Source organism: Onthophagus taurus, chromosome 11, assembly GCF_036711975.1.
Source record: "Onthophagus taurus isolate NC chromosome 11, IU_Otau_3.0, whole genome shotgun sequence".
NCBI classification, from domain to species: domain Eukaryota; kingdom Metazoa; phylum Arthropoda; class Insecta; order Coleoptera; family Scarabaeidae; genus Onthophagus; species Onthophagus taurus.
The window spans coordinates 2,256,490-2,264,403 of record NC_091976.1 but is presented as its reverse complement, the minus strand read 5'-3'; the positions used below and the strand labels follow the sequence as shown (position 1 = coordinate 2,264,403).

General features: G+C 34.4%; 1 long non-coding RNA gene across 4 annotated transcripts; it reads right to left on the bottom strand.

Annotated features, from left to right (window-relative positions):
• Positions 1-404: 404 nt before the first annotated feature.
• On the bottom strand, positions 405-4,183 carry LOC111413659 (uncharacterized). 4 transcript variants are annotated; one of them, XR_011642013.1, is made up of 4 exons: positions 3,884-4,183; positions 3,667-3,819; positions 606-3,329; positions 405-479 (listed from the first exon to the last, which is right to left on the bottom strand). It is a non-coding gene; the product is annotated as an uncharacterized lncRNA (long non-coding RNA). The 4 variants fall into 4 exon arrangements; XR_011642014.1 differs by having other exon boundaries at positions 405-973; positions 1,050-3,329; XR_011642012.1 differs by having other exon boundaries at positions 405-3,591.
• Positions 4,184-7,914: the final 3,731 nt, after the last annotated feature.

Genomic DNA, 7,914 nt, shown 5'->3' with positions numbered 1-7,914 from the left:
TATACCAACAAATTTTACCACCACGACTAGAACTTATTGGTTAAAGGAGGATGACCCCTACAGAAGAGTTCCTAGCCTTCCAGGTTAAAGGTTGAGTATGGTGTTAACACCCCACTCATAAAAAATATTATTTTTACGAAAACTAAATTACAAAAAACCAGATGAATCTCAGGCAAACGGAAATTGGACCTAAGAGTAGGAACATGGAACAAAATAAATGGAAGTAAGATGGAAGGAGTACAATAGAGTAAAGGAGTCATACAGCATGAACTACATCAGGAATGATCTAGGTATCACTTCTAACACTCACACTACCTTGATGTATATCGATTGTTATTTCATGTAAACTTACTCAGTTTCCTAACAGTTAACTCAGATTTACGATCATAAATAAAATTCTTGAATGACGATGAAAATTCTTTTATTAAATTGGTTCGGTGCTACATGTTTCGACAATAATTTGTCTTCATCGGGCACGACTAAGAATAGTAAACAAAGAGAGAAAAGACATGTCAAAAAATAATAATAATTAAAATATTATGATACTACACATAACCAACTTAACTGTTATGATACTAAACACTACTAACAAAACAAATATTTACCGTCAAATTGGAAGAATACGTGGTTGAGTTGAAAGGAAAGTCCGGCCAAAGTGCAAAAACCATCAAAACCCACATCGGTGAATCATTACGGTAAAAACAAAAAACAAAGGGTGACTTAAATTAAGTAACGGGAAATATGAAAAGGAATAAGTAATTAATATTGTAGGGTGGTGAAAGGATGATTTTAAAATATAGAGTTTAGGCAGAAACAGAAATCTGAAAAATAACCCGAAAAAGAAGTTTGAGAAATAAAAGAATGAGCAGATGGTGACTTACGTCAAAAGTGGTTTTGGGAACCTCAATGAAAAAACCGGAGAATGTGAAAAGAAACCCCAAAAAAGGGTGAAATGTTCTTCGAGTAACGAGAACTGGAAAAGTAAACAAAGAAAAAATTGACAATCAAAAAAGTTGATAATTAAAAAAGAAAAAAGAGGCGAAACTTACGGAGAAACACAAAGGTGAATTTGAGTCGGTCTTAACAGTTCACATATTTTCGTTGGACTGAGGGTAAGAAAATGAGACCAAGTTGAGCATGCGTAACAGGTGGAATGTAAGAAAAATGGGGGCGGTGAGAGTAAAATATTTAAAACTATTTTTAAAAATATTTTCAAAAAACATTATAGTTGAAATAAGGAAGAAAAAGTTTTACAAAAATGATAAAAATTGTCTGAATGGATTTTGATCAATATTTTCGTTCATAAGGGAACCGCTGCTATTAGCATTAATATAATATTCTTCGTATAAATCCATCTCACGTGATTTACAAACTTTCTTAATTAACTTAACATTATCTATGGAAATCTTGTGTTTAGATTCTTCCATGTGTTTGAAAACTGCGGAAGTTTTCTTGGAGGAGTGTTCTTTAAATCTAACCTTAATGTTGCGACCTGTCTGTCCGATGTACATTAAATCACATTCTGGACAATGATCATAAATTGATAGGTAAATTGGTTACCATTCTATCTGTCTAATCTATTTATAGTAAACTTGACCTGTCGGCAGTGGAGCTCGTTTTTCCAAATACTATGCTAGTCAATTCGGCAGTTCTTCCACTAATTGTAAGTTGGAAACACCACAATTCATGCAGTTTTCTTTTCCATTTCTTTCCAATGTTACGCCGAACTTTTTTCAGCTCCTTCTTCACAGTCAATACCAGCACCTTAGATTTTATTTTTTGATTTTTGTAAGTGTCATATTTTCTCTTGGTTTTATTAGCTAGATAGACTGTCCACAGCACCTTCTTCTTCTTCTTCGACATCTCCCCCTTCACTTCGTCATTCCACCAAGCATTCGGTGCTTTGTTTTTTTTTCATACTGTAACTATTCTAAAATTTATCTTTATCCTCACTTCTGTGATTTTCATTGTGTCCATAACATACAATCAAATCTACACAGTACTCCTTCTTCAACTCAAATTCAACCCTCAACAGCCACTCCTGTCCTCCACCAAACTTTTTCCTCTACTCCACTGTAAATGAATATGATTCCATCCCTTAAGTTTACACATCCCTGTCCTTACGTTTTAGTTTTAGTCACGATAAGTATACCTATTTTAGACTTTTCAAATTCTTGTATTAACTCTTGTTCCTTACCATTCGTCCCTTTTATGTTCCAAGTTACCGCACGCATTGTAGCATCCTTCTGTTTCCTTAACCTTTTTCGTCCTTTTATTTTGCGTAGGTCATCATCAATTTTCCAGCCGGCATTTCTATTCACAGCTTTTTGAATCTTTGGAAGTTGCTCTTTAAATACCAGTTTTCCTTCTTCGTTATTCCAAAACTACCACACTTTTCCATCAACTGAGAGCTTCTGCTACGTTACTTTTACCTACTTACCTTTGTTTCTCTCTTCTTTTGCCAGGTTCCTTATCTTCTTTTCAATTTCTCTATCCTTTTCAGTGCGATCCAGGTTTATAAATATGTTTTGTTTTTTCGTGCTTTTTTCTCTAGTTCCTCTGATTCCCTTGTAATCTACCATTTTCCGCATTTTCTTGCTGAATCCTTGGATTTTCTTAGTTTATTAGACGCCTTTCCGGGAGATTTCCTTTTACTTTCTTATTTCTTTTATTTTTATCATCAAATATACTATCATCAATATACTATCATCTTGACAACATTATCGTTAATATTTTTCATCTCACATCATAGGAAAGGTGAATTTACTTAATCATCAAAGTATAGGTTGGTTAAATCTCTTCGAGCTAGTCCTGCATACATCTAGGTGAATGCATAAGCCATGGTTGCGCGCTAAAAACGCAACCCAAATCGGCTCTTCGGAGGTTAAGTTAAGTTAAATTTATCGTAAATAGCCTTATTTATTTAAAGTTTAGTTATTTATTATTTAAGTAAAAGATTTTACTCGCCAGTACACACACACTACACGGGTAGTGTTTGAAGACACTTTGGTATAATTACATTACTTTCCATCGTCTCACTTCCAGCCTCCTCACGTCACTCTCTACGTCGTCCAGCCATCGTCTGCGCGGTTGTCTTGGAAGTCGTTGATCCTCGGGTTTCTTGTTATCGCCCTCTCCTCCGACATCCTCTTCATGTGGCCAAGCCATCTAAGTCTAGCCTTCCTTACTTCGTTTTTGGCTATGATGGCTTCCATGCTCATCGTTGAGAGTGATGAAAAATTAAAAATCAGGTTAACGATGATATAATTTTATTATTTGCAATTGGTGCTACAATGTTTCGACAGCTTAGCTGTCTTCTTCAGGCACGACTAAAACGTAAAAGAGAAGGTGAAGAACATCAAAATCAAAATAAAGGACAAGAAAATAATTATCGTCAGATATGTAAGGACCTTGTGAGATTTATAATGTTGAAACGATTTACTTAAAGTCACACAGTCAAAAAACATCAAAATATTGAACAAGTTCTAGGTTATGTCTAAAGAAGAGGATGGTCACAGAATTTATAGCGGGGTCTCATCCTCGAGATAACGTTGTTTCTTCAATTCAACTTCAACTCTTTCAAATCAAGGTCTTAAATAGAGACAAAAAACAAAATAATTGAAAGGAACAAATATTAAAATATTAAAATAGTATCACAAAACTTACAATTATCAACGAGAACTCGAACATAGAAGGACGCCGTCATTCGTTGTAAAGATGGCCGTGTGGAAAAACCGGTTGTATTTCCAGATTAAAACTTAAATTTTAATATTATTTATCTTTCTAGAGTAAACGCTACGTCGCGTCGGAGAATGTAGACTAAAAAATTTTTTATTAAATTAAAATGTAGATGTTGTAACATAGTTAAACGCTTAAAACTTACAGTTAACAGAGCTTGTTTTACAGGTTAGAATGAGTAAAGAGACGTCTTCAGTCTGTAGTAGCAGCGGATCGAGAAGGAAATGGTCTGGTGTTCGGTATGCAAATAGGTGTCTTAGGGTGGCGCAAGCGCAAGGTATAGGTCGAGGTAGGCAACAGTTAAGCGGGAGAAGGATGGGCGATTTAATAACTTACATCTCGACACTTACATAAACTTCAAGAAACATCTCTGTGGGTTGATATCTATGACATCGTTCATTATGAGATGCTTGTTATCATTCATATGTTTACTAATGTAGAATTCTTCATACAAATCTAGTTCCCTTGATTTCTTTAAGTTTTTTAAGAGGGTAACGTTGTTTAGATCAGTGTTGTGTTTAAATTCATTTAAGTGTTTGAAAACTGCTGAAGTATTTTTAGTTTTATGCTCTTTAAGGCGGGTTTTCAGGTTTCTCCCTGTTTGGCCTATGTAAAATTTATCACAATTATCGCAGTTTATACTATAAACTCCGCCCAGTTCCTCTTTTTTAAATTTATGTTTGTTGTTTATTAAGTATGAGCTTATTTTGTTATTTGAAACAAAGGCCGGGGAGATGTCGAATTTTTGTAGGTTGAGTTTTATTTTAAATTGAGCGGATAGTACGAATGGTAATGTTACGAATTTTGGTCTCTGTTTGTAAGTTGGAAAAATAATCCTGTTGATGTATGAAGAATGTGTCCTGTTGTATATTTCTTGCATTTGCTCAACAGTGTAGTTATTGTTTAAGCCGATGGTGATAATCCTCCTGATCTCCTTGGCGAAGTCTAACTCATTAAGGGGAACATGCTCAATTCTATCGAAAAAGAACCGCATACTGGCTTTTTTATGTTGTGAACAATTATATATATGAACCGGAGGGGATGACAGTATCGGTTGTAGTCTTCTTTCTAAAAATGTCAAAATCCAGTTTGTTGTTATGGGTATTTCTTTTTATGGTCAGGTCTAGAAAATTGAGACCAATATCGCTTTCGACTTCTGTGGTGCATTCAAGTTTTGAAATATTATTGAAAACGGAGTTTAGTGCTTTAAGTTTAGCTTTATTTCCATTATAGACAACAAAGATATCATCCACATATCGGCAGTAAAATGATATGTCAGAAGTGAATAGTCTGTAAGGGTTGGAAAAAAGTTGGATCTCGAAGTGGTTAACAAAGATATCCGACAGTATTCCGGATATTGGAGAACCCATCGGAAGACCGTCCGTCATCTTGTAATATTTGTCATTGAATATAAAGAAGTTTTGTTTACATGTTAGGGACAGAACATCTAAAAAGCTGTCAATTTCTAGGATATCAAGATTCAAGTCTATTTGAGATTGAATTAAGTGTTGCCTTATTATCTTCATGGTTTCATTAATTGGTACGTTCGAATAAAGGTTCTTTATATCGAAAGACAAGAGTTTACTATTTTTACTTGTCTCAAAAATTTTCAGCTTATTGATAAGGTCTTTAGAGCTCTTAATGGTATGTTGAAAATGATCATGAAATACATCGTATAAAAATCTATGAATGAGTTTGGCAACTCTATTAGTGGGAGTATCATTGTTGGAGATAATGGGTCGAATAGTTTTATCCTCCTTGTGTAATTTTACTAGACTCTTCAGTGTCGGGATTAGTGGGTTCATAACAATTGAATTGTATGAGGTAATATTAAATTTGGTCAGGAAAGGTTCTTTCTCTTTAATCAGTTTCTTAAGTGAATTATTGAAGGTTGTGGTGGGATTTTTCTTGATTTCGTGTATGTCATTCTCTTGAAAAAATTTCATGGTTTTGTTTATATAGATACTTTTATCCATTATCACATAACCAGCATTTTTGTCACCTAAGGTCACTATGAGATTTTCCCTAGAAATTTTATTTTTTAGTATTTTGACTTTATTCAACAGGTCAAGGTTCTGTTTATTCAATTTGTTATGGTTTTCTATGTTTTTTTATGAGGTCATGGTTTTCAAAAAATATTTGCTTGATATTAGGGTCAGAACTAAGTTGTGACTCCAATTTTATTGCGATATCGATGGGTTTTGTTGAATGGGGTAAGGAATATTTGTGTCCTAAATTGAGGATCTCTATGTCATCATCTGATAATTCGACATTGCTTAGGTTAGTATACCTGGGAGCAAATTTTGGGGTTTCAGGGACATTAAGATCAATTCTTTGGACTGGATTATTTATATTAAGTCTTTTAACAATGAAATAACTTTGAACTTCATTATGATGTTCCGCTACTAGACCTTGGTTATTGTGAATCTCATCAATGTTAGTAACAGACTCTAGGTTATTTGACTTATTAACGTTATTAGAGTGGGGAGTATTTGACGTTATAGACCTATTATTACTCTTTATATTTTTGTCATTATTGATCTTATCTAAGACTAACCTACGAAGCTTCTTCCTTTTTGTTTCCTTGCTGTGAAGGGTTTTATGAAGGGCTTCCTCGCTGAATTTACCGTATTCTATATAGTTGAGTGTGTCCTGTAGTTTCCTATGTTATGTTATGTTATGTGTTTCCTGTGTGTTATGTTACAACATCTACATTTTAATTTAATAAAAAATTTTTTAGTCTACATTCGCCGACGTAGCATTTACTCTAGAAAGATAAATAATATTAAAATTTAAGTTTTAATCTGGAAATACAACCGGTTTTTCCACACGGCCATCTTTACAACGAATGACGGCGTCCTTCTATGTTCGAGTTCTCGTTGATAATTGTAAGTTTTGTGATACTATTTTAATATTTGTTCCTTTCAATTATTTTGTTTTTTGTCTCTATTTAAGACCTTGATTTGAAAGAGTTGAAGTTGAATTGAAGAAACAACGTTATCTCGAGGATGAGACCCCGCTATAAATTCTGTGACCATCCTCTTCTTTAGACATAACCTAGTACTTGTTCAATATTTTGATGTTTTTTGACTGTGTGACTTAGTAAATCGTTTCAACATTATAAATCTCACAAGGTCCTTACATATCTGACGATAATTATTTTCTTGTCCTTTATTTTGATTTTGATGTTCTTCACCTTCTCTTTTACGTTTTAGTCGTGCCTGAAGAAGACAGCTAAGCTGTCGAAACATTGTAGCACCAATTGCAAATAATAAAATTATATCATCGTTAACCTGATTTTTAATTTTTCTTCCTTACTTCGATTGTAACAGGTTGTTCATCATGTAATTGGTATACTTCCGCGTTTCTGCGGATCCGCGACAAATCACCATCCAGAAAAGGACCATAAATTTGCCTAAGAATTTTTGTCTCCTATGTATCCAGGCGTCGGTTATTCTTCTCAGTCGTACCCATGTCTCGCAGACCTATATAATCACTGGATGCTAAGAGTGTTCTATAACTAAGTTTCTTTGTATTTCTATGCAGTAGTCATAACCTAAACAGGTGATGGAGGCTAAAGTATGGTCTGTTTCCAGCTTTGATTATTTCCTCGAACACTTTGATTCTTATTGTTCTAAAAAAAAATCGGCATTACATGTTTCGACTACAACTTAGTCATCTTCAGGGGCATAATTCAATGAAGAAACATTCTATTCTAATAACAAAGGTATATAGCACGATATTAAATTTGGAGTTTTTACCTGTTTTCGAAAAGGCCCGTTCCAGTTACCTCCTCAGTTGGAGTATACACACAAAGAAGTATTGGAATGAATAATTTGAATCTCATTCTTATCTTGCATAAGCGCTCAGTTACTATCTTGAAATCACTAACTTCGCCCACCAATTCGTTATTGACTGCAATTTCTGTTCCCAGTGTACTTGGAAATTGTATAGCCCTTTGTCTTCATTATACCTCTCCATATTACTTCTTTCAATGCCGCCACTCAATGCGACCTCATACTTTTGGAATTGCACGACAAGATTTCTCAGCGCACCAGCTTTATGGAGGGTGGGCATGTTCCAGGTCGGCATCCACATTCCTAAGTCACGTCCCGTTTCTGGTATTAGTCACCGCTTCGCAAGCAGATATGGTTTGGGGATGATTACAAATGACAA